Source organism: Centropristis striata, chromosome 12 (genome assembly GCF_030273125.1).
Source record: "Centropristis striata isolate RG_2023a ecotype Rhode Island chromosome 12, C.striata_1.0, whole genome shotgun sequence".
Classification (NCBI taxonomy): Eukaryota; Metazoa; Chordata; class Actinopteri; order Perciformes; family Serranidae; genus Centropristis; species Centropristis striata.
In genome coordinates this window covers 25,648,607-25,668,576 of record NC_081528.1, presented here as the reverse complement: position 1 = coordinate 25,668,576, position 19,970 = coordinate 25,648,607, and the positions used below count along the sequence as shown (strand labels likewise).

At 38.4% G+C, this 19,970-nt stretch overlaps 1 long non-coding RNA gene across 1 annotated transcript in view; it reads right to left on the bottom strand.

The window, feature by feature from the left end:
* Positions 1-19,083, bottom strand: part of LOC131981516 (uncharacterized) — a 46,848-nt gene extending 27,765 nt beyond the window's left edge. Inside the window, exon 1 of the long non-coding RNA XR_009395310.1 lies at positions 18,757-19,083. This is a non-coding gene — a long non-coding RNA (uncharacterized LOC131981516). The remainder of the gene's footprint in view (positions 1-18,756) is intronic.
* Between the last annotated feature and the right edge of the window lie 887 nt (positions 19,084-19,970).

The following is a 19,970-nucleotide window of genomic DNA, read 5'->3' as shown; positions in this document are numbered from 1 at the left end:
CTGGACTCTGTGTGTAGTGTTTAATTGCATGAATATTTCAACAGTTACTGCAAGTCCTTTCACATGTTGTATCAGCAAGATCGCAAGTTTTTAGATACCCGCTTGAATAATTCATTTTAACACACAATTCCTTGCACTCCATTGTGTTTCATGGAGAGTTTGGATATCTGACAGCACATTGGACAGATCAATTGTCTTTTCCCCTGTATTGATACCTCATATTATCCAAATTCCATCAATGGAATTGAGCTCTCTTTTCTATTTCTCGCTGTAAAATATGAAACCTAACCCACACAAACAAAGACGCACACTCATGCATATCCTTCGGCGAGTGGGGCACGCATATATATTCACTCTCAAAGGTCAGTAGAAGATCTGTCTATTATACTTGTTTCTAAATTGCCTATTTGGCCAAAACAACAACATGGAAAATGAGAAACACAGTATTTTCACATTTCCATATACCATATGTAAAGCTGTGAGTTTAAATGTGAGCTGCAGATTAGGCCTATAGACTTATTTCAATATTTTTCCATTCAAAGTAATCACAGATTAAATTTTCAAAAGGTCAGTTGGAATAACACAGCCCACGGCAAACTTGAGGCACACCGTTTCAGGATGGTCCATGTTCAATAATGTATGAATGCATGCTGTTTCATTAAAGTATATCCCAATTCAGCGATGTCTTTGATGAATATCCCATTACTGAGATAACCCTTTTATGCAAATAAAATGTCAGTGTTTTGACTGTTTTCTGGCCAGAATTCAGAGTGAAATGATTCAGTGCCCATTTTTCAGCTGGGCGGCTTGGAGAGCGACTGCACCCCACAGTCAGCCTGCTCTAGGAGAGCGGGATGGCACTCCGGAGCCGTTTCAGCATTACTGATGATTACTCCGTGCTTTGTCATGCACTTGCATGCAAGATTGGGACGGTCACTAATTCATGATAAAGCTCATACATAATATATGCCTGTTTTTCTTTGATATGATAGATGACTGTCTAACTGCAGATACTGCGAGTCAGCAACAGTGTATGGTGATAATCTTTGCAGATTTTTGTAATTTATTTATTATTTAAGTAACGTTTATCAATTTATTCCTTGCTGTTTAGAATGCACTATGCACCTTTCAAGAAGGTATTTTTCAGTGTACATTGCTTTAGGTCCAACGGTATGTCAGTTTATCCATATGGATAAGCCTAATTTTTATTTAGTCCTTCAGCTGCCATGCTTGACTGAATGGAAAGAAAAGCCCCTGGAAACGCAGAATACAAATGAGAATGCTTTCACACATGCTGTTTCAGAAATGATAAGTTTTAATATTTTTTCCTGGTGCCCTACTAGACTTCAGATGACTGACAGGCCACTTCATATTTCCAGATTTTGAGAGAGTGCAAGGTGTCAGATGACCACAGGTCACCACTTGATAGAGAGGGTCATGGTCTCACCTGCCTCTCCCTGCATCTTGGCAGCTTGCCTTTATTCACGAGCATACTGTAGTTTTTTCAACCCTCCTGTCTTATGCGCATGACAGCTGACATTGAGGCCACTGGCCCTTGCTTGTTTGTTTTTAAAGCAGTTGCCATATATAAGTGAACTCAAACCACTCAAGCAGATCTGTAAATAGTAGACACAGATAACAAAGCATACAGTAAATGTTACTAGAAACTCAAACTTGGTGATATTTTTACATTTATAGTGTGCAAAATATGGATTCAATCCATTTTTTGGGCTATGGGTATGAGCCAATACCAAGTATTGATCTGATAGTGTTGAATGATTATTAAGCTGAATGCCTCAGAGTGTGAGGTGACTGGGATCATTCTTTTATGCCTAAGGCAACATCAGGCTTGACTGAAATATTGCTCCTCTAACTTTGTAAAACAAAATGTGACAAATAAAAAAATGAATAGATATTAATTTACTGGAAAAAATAATACATTTTGCACCACACTGCAAAAAACAACTGACAAAAAAATAAGAAATAACTAGAATTAAGCAAAAACATGCTCGAAACAAGTAACATTGTATGCAAGTGCAGTAAGTCAATTTTTCTTTTTTTTTTCAATTAACTATCTTATTTTTTCAATAGAAATGCAGTCATATACACAGATAATACTTTTTGATTTTTTACAGAACACACTACAAATCCCCCCACCCCCCACCCTACAACAACCCGGGCAGTGCATCCCAATCTAAGAAAATTAAATAAGTAAATGAGAATGAAAAAGAAAAAGAAAAAGAAAAAAAAAGATAATAATAACATTAATAAAAGTCACAATATAAATATATTCAACAGATATGGATAGTTAAAACGAAGAAAAAAGGAAAGTGGAGGTAATTTGAAAGTAAAACTTGAGGATAACTGTGGAGGCTGTGTTGGTTGTGCCATGCATCATCCTTCAGGATCTGGTATTCGTGGATTCACGAATTATCAGGGAGGGTTTTAAGTTTGCTAATATAAGACATCACTGGGTTCCAGGTGGAATAGAAGAGGTCTTTTGACCCTTTAAGTGTAAATTAAATTTTTTCAAGACTTAAATGGAGCATAAGGTCACTCATTCATAAGGAGGTACTGGATGGTATGGGGGATTTCCAGTGCAACAAAATCCTTCTACAGGCAAGTAGAGTGGTAAATGCTATAATGTCCTTATGCTTATTGATAATCTGTTTGGTCAGCTGGCACTATTCCGAAGATGGCAGAGTAGGCATTAGGCTGCAGTGAGGGCCTGTGAGAGAGTCAATTTTTCTTTGTAAGAATTCTTTAAATAAGTAAAAAAATATCTAGAAACTGGAAAAACCAAAGATGACTTGAAATAAATCCAAATATTTTTATTTTGAGCAATTCTGGTTTGATTAGCCCAACTGTAGTAACATTGAAATAAGCCAGCAATACTTAAACAACTAAACAACTTAAACTAAACAATAATATAATTAAATAAGAACATAGTAATAATGCTAATAATTAGATAAGCACATAAAGCTATGGTCAGTGGGTGAATTTACTCAAAACAATATAATTAAGATACTATTGGTAGATATAAGAACAAAATACTCGGTAAGCTTCATGTTTTTTGCAGTGCAGCAACTTGGGGAAAAAATAATCTTCAATTATCAGGATTGGAAACCTTTTCAGTGCAGAAAAAAATGGTCACAACTTAATTCAAATTCTAGTAGTATACATCATTTAAACACAGAACTCCATTGAGCTATTTGAGTCACTATCAACCCGATATCTGCTATCAGTAATCCTGGTGCAAAACAGTGTGTTCGAATAGAATATTATTGCATGTTAAACACTGAGACACGTGTGAATTAACCTCAAGTTTGCCCCAGGAACTTTCTTGATTGGTCAACAAGGAAATGAAAATGCAAACTATACAATATACCTGATTGCTTCATGGTCAATTAAGGCTTAGGGGGAAGCAGATGAAATCAATGGTGTTCTTCCAAAGGATTTAATGGAGAATTAAGACATGTTAGGAAATGTCCAACATCTCCCACCATTAAAAACTTTAGGGCTTGTGTGGGAGTCTGCGTGTAAATAAAAGAGGGCAATAATAAGCTCCCTAGTCCTGATAATTGCAGTCAATTTAGCTATGAGTAGATGTGAGGGTGAATGGAGCTGGTGTTATCTACATGGGACCAGCCTGTGATAGTAACGCAGAGTCCCAGGGTCCTGGGAGACTAATAACACAGTAGGATTACTGAGCGCTCACTCTGCTTGCACCAAGGACATTTGCCAATAACAACTTTATCTGCCTCCTCCATGCGCCTTGGGTTCTGGCATTTGTAACTGCTGGAAATTAAGAATCGCTTTGTTTTGTCTCCAAGCTGGGGATTGCTGACTGTGGCTGTAATCAAGACAAAAACAGATTCTTTCAAAAACCTTTTTGATAAAACCTTGAGCAATTTCATCATGTCACTGTCATTTTGCCACGTCCTTATCAGTTGATTAATCAGGGAGAGTTGTCTGCCGAAGACAACCGTTCGCGGCTTCGAAGGATTTTCTGTGCAGTTTTAAAAGACAACTGCAGTGCTCATCCTTCAGGGACGCCATTATCACACCACCTACTAACCTATTAATGGCAGCTGACAAAAGGCCTACACATATATTTCCATACATTTAGCGGAGCCATTATAACCTTTTATATATTTTTATATTCGGGTATCAGTCCATATACTTAAAATCTCCATTTATAATCAGCAGTACATGGTTATGATGTCATATGAATCATTTTTAGTATAGCAATAATCAACACAACTTCCAATTAAAGCTGAAACAATTAATTGATCAGGCTACTACTTTGATAATGAGTCTCAATCATTTTCAAAGCCAAAAAAATAAAATTACATACACACACACACACACATATATATATATATATATATACACATATATATATATATATATATAATAGAATATTTTGCACTTTGCAATATATTTAATATGTCAACTTCAGTACAATACATCTATTGACCAATCAACCAAGAACATACCCAGTCGGTGAATAAATAACGAAAATAAAATGCTGGTTCCAACCCTTGCGCCCCTCCAAGAAATATAGCACCATGGAGATTATTCAAACTGACAACTATATAGAAATGCAGACAGATGCACTTCAAGTCTTCAAATGCAATAAGCACAATGAGAATGTTACATTAAACCATGTCAATAACTTCCCACTGATTAGATTTCCTGTTAAATGCTGCACATTCACAACTCTTTGCTCTTGTTTGTTGCATGTTTTCATTCCACTTCCTGCTTGTCAGCAAAGAATTTATAAAAGAAGGAGGCGTATTGTACATCTCTAGTGCTGACCCAGTAGTATTCTATATGCATTTGATTTTTATAGCATCTTTGGTATCAATAACAAAACAACTGTCAAAAAAAAGTTTACGATAAATATTCAGGAGGGCTAACGTTAGCCAGTTCTGTCTATAAATGTTTTTATTATTGTTAGGATTTGGTGCAAGAGGCAAAAAATTTATATGCATCTTAATCGGGACCTTTATCGCTTACTGGTAACGCTGCCGGTTATTGTCCCTAAGTTAATTAAGTTAGCATTTTCACTTGATTCAGCTAACCCCGTGACATCTTTTAGGGTTTCCTACTAGAGATGGGAATAATTTATCAATGATTGATTAATGGTCACTAAGGAATTTGGTCGATCATGTGGAATTTTTAATCGATCTGTGTATTTTTTTATTTCAATTTTATTTATGACTGCGTATCAGTACTCACTGAACTGAAACACGGACGGGCGTTCAGTTCTGTGGCAGTACATCAATAAGCCAATGAGCTGAGAATTAAGTTGGATAAAGCTACAGTTCAGTTTGCAACTTTTGCAAACTGAAAGTTGCAATAACAAAAACACACAGAAGTACAAGAGTATTAATTGGAGCAAAAAGTAGCTTACTGTATCCAACCTTGCTAGAATGCATCAAATAGCATAATAGCATCCAAAACCTATTTAAACACAAAACACACTTGAATATGCAAGATTATTGTGAAAACTAACCTCATGCCTCTTCGGGGGCTAAAACATAAAACATTGAACTCCTTGATGTTATCTTAACAGAATCACATCACTCCCTCCTCGTCCTTTCAAAATAAAAGCGTCTGTTGTATGTATGCATGTTTTTATACAGACTGGAATTTTTTTAAAAACACAGCAATTAATTGATTAATTGATAAATTGATCGTCATAGATGCTGGAATTGGCAGGTTCCTACCAAGCGGCCATCCCTACATCCTACATTAATTGAGAGATAAAAGCTGTTAACATTTGTAAGAAGTCATCCTCATGAAGGTGTTAAAGAACCCTACATGAAGCAGCAGTGTTGGTGAGTGATCCCGCCCTGTTTGGTGATTCTGTAACCATCTTGACTGTAAATACATTCAGCTGCTGTAAAAAGGGTCCATGTTGCACACTGGTGTTAAAGAATCAATGCTATTCTCTCTACCTCTGATATCTGAAGTAAAGATGCAGATGTTCTCCCTTTAATTTGTGCCATTGTGCCACACTGCACGTTAAGAAAAATGTTGCGCCTCTCCCTTGAAACAAGCCAGATGCTCCTGACATTGCTGCACCGTGGGGAACACCTGACATTAACACAGTGTTCTTCAGGGCTGTGTTTAATATGGATAGGAGCCCTTTTCTCTTTTAGCAGGCAGACCCCCTCATTGGTGTGCCTCACCGTCTAACTAGCTGGAAGAGATGAATTCAAACGCTGACCCCCATCCAGTAGCGAGCATGCACACGCCCGAGGTGATGAAGTGAAGCACAGGCGGAAATGTTTTGAAATGCTGTCAGTTGGGTTTAAATTTGTTTAAACGCGCTCATCTCTCACATGTCAATTGTTCAAAAGTTCAAACCGTGTACTCAGCCGTGTTCCTCCCAGGCTAAGCTAAGTTTACAACGTAATTGCAGCCTTGGGCTCAGCTTCTCTAGCTAAGAGGTATCAAAAGGGATCTCAATGGACCCCCACCCCAATTAGTTTCCATGGTAACCTTAGAAAATGCCGGTGCTGGTGCTGTAGCACGACATTCGTCTTCGGGTGTTGCAAAATGTGTGGCGGTGAGTACAATTCAATTAAACCGCAATCCTTACAGTTTTCCCAAAAGGCACTTTGCTAAAAGAAAAAAAAAAGACATACACAACTGCCATAAATGATTGTACGGCTCCACTAGATGTGAGCTTAGTGCGTGGTTAGGCTTCCTTGTCACTGGCTGAATAAGTTCCTTTCAATTATAGTGACATAAACTGTCTCAAAGATGATAAGAACCTGAGCATATGCCACTGAATAAAGTGCTGGAGGTTCACACAGTGATGTATAAGCCATTCTTTGTCTCACATGGTACAGGCAGCACAGGGAGAATTGGAGCTTTTTGTCATGTTTGATATGAAACTGGTGGGCACAGGACTCAAAGTGAGGGCATTTATTACACTGCAGACCACTTCCAGCAGTATATAAATAGCATAGATCAAAGGGCAGAATGTAACAATTGAGAGTGGGCATTTATGTACCATGTATAATATGAATGTTTGTACCTGCTTCAAACAAAACCTGTCACCTCGTGACAGTCTGGTCTACTTAACGCCCCAGAATCTATTACTCACTGCAACCTTCCAACCTGCTCAAACATCAGCAATTAAAAACAGACAGCATGTGGGTTCAGAGCAGCAGAAGAGGTGTTGTTCGCCTGAATGTTAGATGGAGAGGACCTGCTGTAAAGTGGAAAGCATTGTACGGATGTGTTACATAACAAACATAAAAGCGTGGCATGAAAGAGACATTGTATGATAGCATGAGATGTTAGTCGCGACTGGCTCGCCCAGTCTTCCAGCTGATGGGGGCCTGAATACTGGAGCTCAGTGGCTATTTCAGTGCCTGTTCCCATCGGGGCTGGGTCTTAGCAACATGCCACAGGACATTATTTCATGCATCACTGAGCTGCCTTGAAACTAATGCAGCCAGTTCTTGATTTTTTGGCTTCTGCAGAGATGGGTTTTTATAGAATATTTCTGATACTTTGTTGTTCGAACCGTGTAACCTCAATGTACCTCATCCCCATATAAACCCGCTGGCATGTTTAAAATAAACTTTACAAACTTACAGTGCACATTATTGTTATTAATTTAGCATCAAAAAGGAAGATGTGGTAAGAGAACAGCGGTGGAATTCTCCACTTGCTGCACAATGTGGAAACAAAGACGATGTGAATTAGCATTTTGTAAGTCCTGTCTTTAACTGTGAATGCCATTATAACTGTGGAAAACAATGGACCTCTAGGAACAATGGCTTCAGCACAGTCGCTACACATAAAACTATGTTGAGACCTGTAATTTGTGCTTGTAATTGTATGCTGTCTTGTCCAGTCCCCATTACTCCATATGAGCCTGCCGAAAAACCTGATGCTGATCTCCTGCCTTCGCCAAAACACTTGGATTTTTTTATAGCACGGAATAATTACTAGTGTTGCAATTTGTAGATATACAGCTATTTATTCTGAGAACTGCGGTCATTACAATATTGTCACAATGTTCTTTATCTTGACAATACTCATTAGCTCCATCCTGATCCACAAAGAGATTTTCAGAGTGTGTTCTGTTTGTGTGCATCCATCATTGCTCCTTTTAATATGTAGCAGAAAATAAACTGGGAAACCCAGCGAGATAAGACAAATACTATATTATGAGTGTTTAATGGTTCCTAGTTTCCCACACTTTTGAGCGGGCAGCACCAACTGAATGAGAATAAAAACATAATCTTCATGATGTGTGTGTGTTTTTGTTTGTTTGTTTTTCCCTGACGTTTACAGCACAGCTAATCCAATTAATACGGTAATAGTTTCACTCGATTGAGCCAATCAAATCGATTGTTTACCGTATGAGAGATGTGAGAGAGATGACAGCATGGAGAACAACTGGCCCTGTGACTGTGTAGCAACCATGTTTGGATCCATACAGCTGTGAGTCAGCTTTCTTTTATACTTACCATGTTCAAACTAAATACTTTTATAGGCTCGCCAACTTTAACTAAAATGATTAAGAAGATTTCAAACTTGTATATCGCGCCAATATAATGCATTTTGCATGTGTGTTTCGATATTAAAACTTTGTAAACTCATCAAATATTACTCACATGACTCTTTTTTTTCCAAGAAATATATATACCCGACACACTGCTAATTAAGGAGTAGAGATGGTTAATAAAGATACACCCCTCTTTAATAACACACATTTCAATTTAATTTGTATGATATAATATAAAACGAAGAGTCTCACCATGCTTCGCTCTTGATGTCATTACCAAAGTGAGATATTTCTAAATCATGCTTAATAAATACAGTAGAGGTGGGAATCAGCAGAGGCCCATGATATGATTTTATCCTGATACTTGAGTCAAAATGCGATATTATTGCAGTTTTAACCATTTTGCGATATGCGAGTATTGCGATACAATATATTGCGATTTAACTGACGGCCCGTCGGAACGCTAAATATTGATACTTGGCGGCAGGCGGCAATCTCTATGTCTGAGCATGGAGGCCAACCAGGAAGTGCCTTAAGCCTGCAATCCACCGAAAATTCCAGCAGGGGGTGCTAAGTTTGGTTGCAGAAAAAATCTGCCCATTCATTTCATTTGAAAACTTCTCACTTGATTTATTACCTCAGAATTTTTTTTAAGACAACACTATGGTCTCAATCGCTAGTAAAAAATCATCTTCAAGACAATTTGATGTCAATAGTTCTAATAATGGCCCCATTTAGAAGAAAATAGAAGATAAAAAAAACGTATGACTTGGGGCGTGGCTACCTTTGATTGACAGGTCACTGACAAAGAGAGCCATCATCAGGAGAGAAGCAGAGCAATGCGTATCAACGGCAACGAGTCAATAAAGTTATATAAAACGTTATATAGATAGAAAAGAGGACGTTTACCGATTTGGTCTCATAACTTTGACCCTTTCACACTGTATTTTCACTTAATGACTTATAACTTTTTTTGAACGTTTTGTTCAGTAAAAATGTCTTGTTCAGCATTTGGTTGGACTAACAGACACTCCAAGGAGTCGCTGTTCAGTTTTCTGAGGTAAATAAGTGTTTTTTGCTACCCAAAACTAACATCCCAGTTAATGCTCCAATTAATGCTAACATGAATTAGCAGCAGCTTCTCTCAGTCAGGTTGCCGGTTGAGAGAGGCGTGTAGTCAGTGTCGTCAGATCCCTCTCGCTCCTCCAAAGTCCAAATATGGTCTGCTCCGCGTATCGGAAACAAGATGGCAACGCAAGATGGCGACGAGTGTAACACTGAACTCGAGGCTTCCAACGGGCAGTCCACAAACCAATGGGTGACGCCACGGTGACTACGTCCATTATTTATATACAGTCTATGCTTGGCGTCCATGAATCGATATAATATTGCCCCGCAAAATATTGCGATACTATGCTGTATTGATTTTTTCCCCCACCTCTAAGGATCACCCTTCAGACAGGAGCTGGTGTTACGGATTTACAAGTGACTCTGGTAACGGGTGACTATAGACCAAATGCATCTGTAGATTTTGTAGTAACGAAAGCCGTTGAATGTAATGTTGTATGTGATAATCTGTTTAATACGTATAGTAAATATAACTAAACAAACAGATATCTGTGTATTTCAATCACAAACACATGATATGAGCTGTATAATGAATTGATATCTACCTATATCCATACTGATAACTGGTCTAATTTGACTGGCCGGAGAACATGCTGTAATGTTGTGATACATGTTTACAGAAGAAGCACAAGTCCAACCTTTCCTGATAAACCTCTCACCTTTGCAACACAGAATAACCTTTCTTCAGAAAGAACTTAGTAACAAGGCTGCTCTGTGAAAAATTATACATCACTTGTGCATTTTACTCTGTTTTCAAGAGCTGAAAGTATATGAAATAAAAATGCTACGGCTGTAAAGATAAGACTTTTTTCCCCCGATAAAATATACATTTTGTGTGCCGTGTTCTTGGAGATGGTCCACGGCTAGTTTTGCTCCAGGTAGTCGAACGTTACTTGCATGGAAGTGGGATTCAACACACACACACACACACACACACACACACACACACACACACACACACACACACACACACACACACACAGTTACCCATCACAAACAGAGATACCACATAAGAGAAATAAATCATGGTAGGCTCTATTGTGATGCAACTATTGCCCTGACTGTGGGAGATAGTGTTTCCTTTAAATGTTAATCACTGGGCCAACATAATTAGCCGCTGGTCCAGTGTAACACCCCGTGTCAAATGAAGAGCAGGACTTTCTAGTGGAGAGTGATTGCACTTGAAAGTCTGGAAGATTACCACACATAAGCATAGCCTCAGACGAAATTTCCCGGTTGGCAAACTTGATATTTGCTATGCAATTGCCTTGAAGGTTTTGAAGATTTAGCAGAGGAGGTTGTGATTGTTGGACAGAACATCTACAGAGACGTTTGTGTGAAACTCCAGTAACATACTGTAGACTCATTTGAATTCATAGAGGCCATTCACAGCCATGCTATAAACTCAGGGACAGACGGGTTTGATGAAGTTTTAAATCTTGATGTCCTCACTTGTTTTGTCATTTAGTGGAGTGGAAACATCAGCAGATAATGACATTAAAATAAAAAAAGAATGTCCCCATCATGTCCCTGTCGTTTTCTTCACCACAGACATTTGATCAGACCCTTTAGGTTTTCAATCTCTTGAGGCCCCGGTTTGTTAAATTAATTGTTAAAACTCAGTCCTGCTCTTTTTCTATGATAAAGGGAATAAGCCCGTCAAACGACAATATCCATTTTGCAGCGTCTCCCTGTATTGATTTTGAATTTTGCTTTGAGACACTGCGACATATTGTGCGTCTGACTGAAAAAACCAAACTGTCTCTGACTCATCTGGGACACATATACCAACTTCAGACGTGTTATCTCTGCACAATGCTCGCATTTCTCTCAAGGGAAATTACAGAAAGGTAGAAAACAATGATTAGTTGGAATTATTCAATAACTGCATTTTGGTTATAACCAAAGAAAAGCACGTTTGAACCACCTCAGGATTAAGGTAGACATCTGTGATGTGATCCATGAGCTGCATTCACAGTCAGTTGACTGTAAGTAGTGCAGAACCTCGTGACCTGGGTCCAAATAGCTGTCTGGCATAAATATTGATAAAAGAGGCAGGCGCTTCCACAGGCTGACAGAGTTTAAAGGCAGGACAGGCCAGACAAAGAGAAGTGGACAGCTATGCGGAGGAATATACAAGTATCCCACACATGCACACACTCGCACGCGCACACACACACACACACACACACACACGCACACACACAACCCTGAGTCCAACAAGATAAAAAGCACTTCAATTAGTGCAGGAAATATTGATTGCTATGCTTTTCTTCATATGGCCATTGAAAAACGGGACACGCAGAGCACTAAGAAGATATAGGGAAGATGGGTTAGGTACCTTATCTCCTATGGCAGCTAAAAAAAAAACTAACAATTTGTCATTGATGCACAGCATGCACCTTGTTGGTTTTTACCAGATTCATTAGACGCAATTAAAATAATTTGCCAGTTTCATCTTATTAATCTGATACTGCTTTCCACAGATCCCAGCCTTCCATCGATCATCACGTGATGATTTACACTTTGGAAACAAAAAGCATTCCATGTTCGCCGCCGCCGACATTTTGCTCCGTATGCTTTTTCCGTGACTATTTTAGCACCGCGGATATTAATGTGACAGCGGCGTTTACATGTGTCAGCATAAATTATTGACATTTGCACGCTCTCAGCTATAAATAGTGTTGGGGGAGAGGGTTTGTGCCTTTATCCTCTGACAAGCCTTTCCATCGCTGTCACTGGCCACTGTGTTTATACAGTACACTAGTAAATGGGCATATGGACACGGAAGTGCTTCCCTCTCACTATTCATCTGTGAGGCAGGTCGATCTGTGCTCTGTCTGTCTCACTCACATACATCACCAGATTACTGGACCGCCCACAGACGGGATAAACTTAAATGTGCCTTGAACCTGGAACTACTAATCAATCTACCGATGATCCATGTGCAATAACTTTAAAAATTGAAAATGTTTAAATGATGCAAAAATCATCTGAAGCAAATTTGCTTGAGCCCAGCCACGGTGTGATATATTAGCTAACTTAATCAATATCACAGATATATCACATCACCATATATGTCGGAGAGTAAGTAAAAACACATTTCATTACAGCAATTGCAAAAATATATTTGAGATCATAGAGAAACAAAAAGCTTCAAGCATGAATCGTTCTTATGCACAGATTTGATTTTGAATTGTGTGTACCATCTTTTGTGGCATTCATCAATACTTTCTTACTTCCTGTTTGTTCTTTGGTAAGATCAAAAATTTAACATCGCCCTGGAACACACAAAAGTCGATACAAACAAGAGTCAACTCGTGTTTTGTGCTGTGAAATATTAATAATGATGAAAAGCTATTAACTTAAAAAAAACACAGAAGAAACATGTTCCTGTTATTATAGCCTATTCATTCAATTTTAAATGTTTACTTATTGAAGATAAATAGATGTAGCCTAAATGACTTCAAAATTAGATACATGCCCACAGGCACACGAATACACACACACACACACACACACACACACACACACACAGACAGGTAGGCACACCTGCTGTGTGCCCTGGCTGGCCTGGGGGGAGCCATGGGGAGCCGTGGGGGGGAGTGCACGACTCTGCATTAGTCCACGTTATTACATTTCAACAGAAATACAACTTTTAATTTAGGTTATTCAAGCAATCCGCTACTACCGACACTTGCCAAACCTCAGACCCAGCAGGAGGTGACCAATATCCAGAAACTGACGTGCACTCGCTCAGCGGTGGAGCGCACTATCAGTGCTGAAAGGATGGGGGTTATACCGACACAGCGGGTGGAAGGCTTTTATACACACCTGAAAAAGTGCAAAAGAGCCGCAGCCCGCTGTGTTCTGCACCATGTTGCAATGCACAATAGTGTGCCCCCATCCCACCTTCCTCCACCTGAAGAAATGAGGGTGATGTGATGGTATTGGATTTTTTAACATAATTTTCGTTACACTGTGAAATGACCTGAGCCAGTACTCATGGTAGAAAGTTTGTAATGGCAGTTTCATCTATTTCTGTGTGTTAATTGGTAAAAAAAAAAAAAAAAAAAGTGGATGACATATGCTGAAGAGTGCCTTCTGTTTGTTTTGAGATTTCTCCCTCCCATTTGTGCTGCTATGGCATCTTCCTTCCTTTTATTCTTTTCTTAAGTAAGTTTAACATTACCTTTCAAATGTCTGTGGCTTGTTGAATTGTGGTTTGCACATGTCACTTCAGTCTATTGCCCTTATATGGGGTTTTTGGGTATTTCCTTATGCTAATTGCAGGATGCATGACATGCACATCCAATATAAGATCAAACGCGATTCATCACCATTCTCTTGTGGTTAACAACAGACTTGGTGTCTGTGCACGTTTCAGGAAACCCAAGCAGGATAGTCTTATTTTCCCCTCAATGCTGTGTGAAAGAATAGAAATAAGAGAAAAACATATTCGGGCCCATTGTCATACAACAGACACCATTGACACTTTAATTTTCACGGTTTTTCTCTTGTTCGAAATGTATTGATAGCCGAATTCAAGGATTCATTTAAATAAATAAAAAAACGCTGTTTATATAATGTGTTTTTATGTTGAAATATGAACGATTTTATTATTTTTTTACTGAATATTTATATCACTTTTGGCCTTAAGAAGTACAGCTATATCCATTGGGCTTGAATTTTAAAAAATACAATAGATAAAGTATAGTAGAGTATGTTAAGTATCTGGAATAAAACAAATTATTTTTTAGTGGGTAGCAATTAGGTGTGTAGTCCAGAGGTCATTAAAGTACTCTGCTTTGAATAATAATTTGATTCTGATAAAACTCAATAAACTAGTCTACTTCTAAAATCTTGTGCAAGCATTTTTTATTTAAAAAAATTTAGCTACCGGACAAAAGATGTCTCCTGCTCCACTGAAAAGTCCATTCTCAGTGTGTGTGCACTGCAGGCTTCAAGTTTTCACAGCAAACTTTGTATTTTCATACTGGAACACATTAGCCTCCAATCCAGTTGTCACATACTCAGCTCGTACACACACGTCCTGAACTCAGATTTAAGGTTAACACTTTCCTCCTTAGCAGATGAATTTAAAAAGAGCCTTCTATTGTCAGACTGGTGCATACATCACTCTGCACAGTGAAGGTCAAACATCCAAGTAAAGTAGCAGTAAGTGAAACACATTTTTGAGCAACGGGAGACTTTTGAACTGTCAATGACAAAATGATGAGATGGTATAAAACTAGAAAGTTTCAAGTACGTCTGGAATCAAAAGTTATGAGCAAAGTGATTTTCACAATCCACAGATATCCAGACAAGGGAATTCTGATAAATATAGCTGCATCCAAAGAAGAAGATAAATCGCTGGTTCTCTCTTTCCTTATCTTTTCTCTTTCCCTATAACCCTTCCTGTCTTTCTCTAATTATGATAATATCATTGAGGCTACATTCACACCAAATCAGGCGATTTGACGATTAGCCACAGGGTTGTGTGGCAGTGAGGGGGGGTCGCTTCAATGGCCCACTTTATATTTCTCAAATATTGTTTTAAGTCAGAGTGTTTTATAAGATCTTGACTTTTCCTACTGCACTTGAAAGCAGCTTCATGTCACAGCAATTGGACAAGAGAAGACAGAGGGACTATGCTTTGGAGCTTGATGCAGATTCCCAACAGAATTGCTCCAACAAAGCATCCATGTAGGCAGTACAGGGGTCTGTGTTTTGTTTTTACCCTCTTAGCACTTTTTAACACCCTTGTACCCAAGTTGTTTTTAGTCCCCGTCCCATGGCAGCAAGAGCCAGGGATGTTAACTGTACACCGTCACTAGATTTGTTTCCATCTACAAATTTTTATGTATTTGAAGATTCATATAAGGAAAGCTTGAATGAAGCACCAAAATCCGAGAAAACTTTCAAAAATGCTCATAAAGGTTTTTACACTCAATTGACGTGTTTTTGTCTTTTTTTCTCTTTTTTTAATAGTTAACATGCTTAATGGGAGAAGGAATCCCTTTTTATGAATAAGTTCTGACCTGATGAGCGTATGACACATAACTCAAATGACTGATCAGCTGTTTCCGCTCCACCGGTCAAGACGAGCTGACATTAAAGAACGATTAAAAGTTGCCCAATTAAATTCAGTTCCTGAAGTCTTGTCTCCATTTTCTTTTGTGGGTGGCCAAAGTTGTCTGATCAGCAACCTCTCTGTTTCAGAGAGGTTGCTGATCAGACAACTTTAACTCTCACTTTAACTCTCACCAAAGTACATTAATGCAGCGTTTTTATTTGCTCTAAACCAGTTGACAGAAGAGTCCCAAATTCGCAATTTCTTTAATGCGATATTTCAAATTTGCTTCAACTTTAACCCGGCTAGTGACTAGCTGGACACTTGATGTCAGGCTGTGTTTCTCCAAAAAAATTTCTAATTTCCGTCACAGGCCTCTGTGTTACTTTCAGTCAACCTTGCAGTGCCAACTGCACAGCCCCTACTCAAATAAATGAGAGGAGTAGCGTTTCCGTCGCTCCGCCTGATTTAGTGTGAATGCAGCCTTACTGGTCTTCTCTTTTCTTGTTAACTCAACTTTTTTTCACTCCTATGCTTTTGCTTTCTGCAGCCTTGTAGAGTGAAGCCATTCAAAGCCTGGGGATCTCAGGAAATCCAGGCAGATTAGAGAGTAAGCAGGACCTTGGAGAACCCAACTTTATATCCTCTCTACGGTGATAAATGTCAGCCTTGGTTTTAGCCGCGACAATGATGTACATTATAAAGGGGCATTCCATCAGACCTGTTCATCCGACATTCATTTGTACCGCTGACCATATTTGAGGTATTTATCACAACTACTATTGGTTTTCAAAACAGATTACCCCCGACAAGGGCTTTCTTCCAAAAAAATGTTAACAAGCTCTGTCATTTTCCCTCGACTACAATTATGGGTGTACTGGTGAGGATGGATGCCGAGTCAGAGGCTGCAGTGGCAGGCTTTGCTGAGGAGCTGCATGTTGTAATGGCTTACCATTGCTCAGTGTCTGCATGAATGAGAGAGCATGCCATTAGCACCACAGGCTGCTTCATGTTGGTGTCTTCAATAATTGTCCAATCAATGGGAACACAGGACTCAAGACTCAAGCACAAAAACAAGGAATTTTAAGCATTAATGATGTCCGTCCAAGCTTCTTGGACAATAAGTGGGCTGTATGTTTTCACCCTGTAAATATCTAACAGACCCTAGAGTGTATAGAATAGTGCACATGAGTGTGATAGTATTGAAGATGCATATCTGCACTCATAAAAATAAGCGCTTTAAGAGCTGGTATTACTCTCAGAAATTCTGCATTGCGGCATTAATATTTTTCAACAACAGGGCTTTTCTATTGAGCGTCCCAAACAGAGGCAGGAATCTAAAAAGATGTGTCCATGTGCTCCTTTCCCATTAGGAAGAGAAAGGGTTTTGGAGGATAGGCGTTTGAAACTCTCCACATCCAAGAACAGATTCCAATTATAGATCAGGGCTGTGCCCGTCTCAGTCTTCTTTCCTTCAGATCATACGCTGAAGTGCATGCATTTTCTCCCTCAGCAAAACAAACACAAAACACATTCACATTCTAAACTGCTCGCAGTGAGGACAGCAGCAGCCAGAGAGAGCAAGAGAGAGGGACTATTTGAAATCATGTCAGTGTGTTCTAGTTGGGAGATAGTTTTACCCAGAGCTCCCCGGCATAGGAGGGAGAGGCCCACTGCGAAGATGCAGCTTCAAAGTGAATAACTCTCTGAAACTACCATCTGTTTGCTCCGACATATGAATTCTGCTTATTTTAAGAGCAGGATGTTGTAGGCTTTGATGTCGATAACATGCCTATAACGCTTTAAAAATTGAAGTAAATATAGATATGTTTGTCTGCGTGATCTATTCTCAGACTGTGCTTGGCTGCAAAATGACAGAACAGCACACTTTTTATTTTTATTTTCTGGCTTATTTCTGTCCTTACATATTTCCAGTACAAAATCCACAGGCCATCCTTGTTACACAGCATTGCTGTAGTAGTACAGCGGGAGCTTATTTAATTGGAAATATAGTGTTGTTGAGATCTCTCTGGTGCAGTGAATGAATTGGTTGTGTTCTCACTGGAACATCCCTCTGCCCTGCGTCTTAATTGAACAATCAGTTAGTGAACAGCAGATCTGTGTCACCTCCCACTGGAAGCGCTGGACACCAAATATCATCCCCAGACAAGAACAATGAATGGACTCTAGATCCATCCATGTGTAGTGTAGAGCTGCAACCAGTTATGTCAGATAGGGATTCATTCAATTACCAGATTCTTGTTACATCTAAAAAAATCTAATATAAAAATCACAAGTTCTGGAAATCTTTAGGTGACATCTAGGGTTGCAAAATTCCAGTAATTTAATATTGGAAACCTTCCGTGGGAATTAATAGGAATTTAAGGGAATAAACAGGAATAAATTTCCTAAATTGAAGGTTGGCTGCCAAAATTTGAAATGTCATGTTTTTGTTTTTTTTTTGTATTATTTTCAAAGATGTCTGCTTATGACAAAAAAAAATGTATATTTATGTTCGGATATGATACAGTTAGTTTAAATTCCCCTACATTTCCATAATTCCCATAGGAAGTTTCCAATCTGAAATATTTCCAAAATTCCCCAGCTTAACTTCCTTTTCTGGGAATTTACCAGAAATGAAGAGCAGCATAACATCCTCACATTTACCAGGCAAAAAATATTTTTGCAGCATTGCTTATTAAGTGACAGAAAACCTGCTTGCATGCTTGCAACCTTAAGTATGAAGAAGAGAAAGAAAGAAGTCAAAGTAAAAGAAGTAAAAGAAGAAGGCCTTTCAATCCACATATAGCCTAACTGCACAGCACCAGTGTTTGCAACACTCCACAAACCACAAGGCAATCAAAGGAACTGAGGCCAAAACCACAACTACATCAAGCACTTAAAACAGCACATAAAGCACGACTTATGTCAACACCACTGGCACATTAGATCACGTCAACACCATGGACAGCGACATTATACTGACATATAGCCAGATGTATGAAGATGTACTCACCATTAAATGAGTTGTCTGGTGTCCAGATTCACTCCGCTTCATCCTTCAGCTGGCAAACGTTTCCACCCGAGGTTTAGCTGCATGTCCTGGGCCCTTTGAGAAGGACGTCATGGCGCCAAAATGTTCTTATGCACGCATAAATACGTGCTTTTAACCTAAATGTAAACGGAGCGATTGTAAATAGAGTAGCTTTGGCGTCTGCAGCACCTGACCGAGGCTTCTTCACCTGTTTCACCAGCAAACACCTGTTTCCTCAGGTACATATTAACTCCTCACTGTTAAATATGTATGGTTTGGAGAAACGTAAAACCACGTTTAACGCCGAACTAATGTTTGGGTTTGATATTAGCTAGCTCGGTTAACCATTTCCTGTTATTAATTAACACCTGACGGAACAAAACCTCTTAGTCTGAGGTTCCGCTTTGACATGATATTATAGCATGTTATTATGTTTATCTATTGCATATATTTAAAATCATCACCCTGTTAAAATAATCGCCTAACTAATTTTTTTAAGTTTTGCAGGAAACACAAAAAACTTAAACTTAAACATATGACATTTATTGATCATTTCACTCAAAAAGGATGTAAACTTACTGAAGTAAAAGTACAAAAGTATCAGCATCAAAATGTATTTAAAGTATCAAAAGTAAAACTACTCCTTCTGCAGAATGGCCCCACTCATATTGGTTTACATATTCCAAATATATTATTATTATTATTATTATTATTATTATTATTATTATTATTATTATTATTTATAATTAATTTACATAAGCATCACTGTTGTCAAGGTCTGGCTCATTTGAACTACTTGAAAATATTCTGTTATGAGGTTTAATTATGAAAAAAGTGTACATTTAAATGTAGTGGAGTAAAAAGTACAATATTTGCTTGAAAATGTAGTTGAGTAAAAGTATAAAGTTAAATAAAAATTAAGTCAAGTTAAGCCAGTACCTTAGAATTGTACTTGAGTAAATGTACTTAGTTACATTCCACCACTGATGTGTATGTGTATCACTCACCATATACACCGGACCAATCATTCACTACTTGTATATATTGTTTATTTTGTCACTATATATATATATATATATATATACAAATTGTGACAAAATAAACAATAGTGTTTTGTCCTACTATTTCTATTTAAGTACCGATGAGTTTGTCAAATTCCTTGTATGTTGCACACATACTTGGCCAATAAAGTTGTT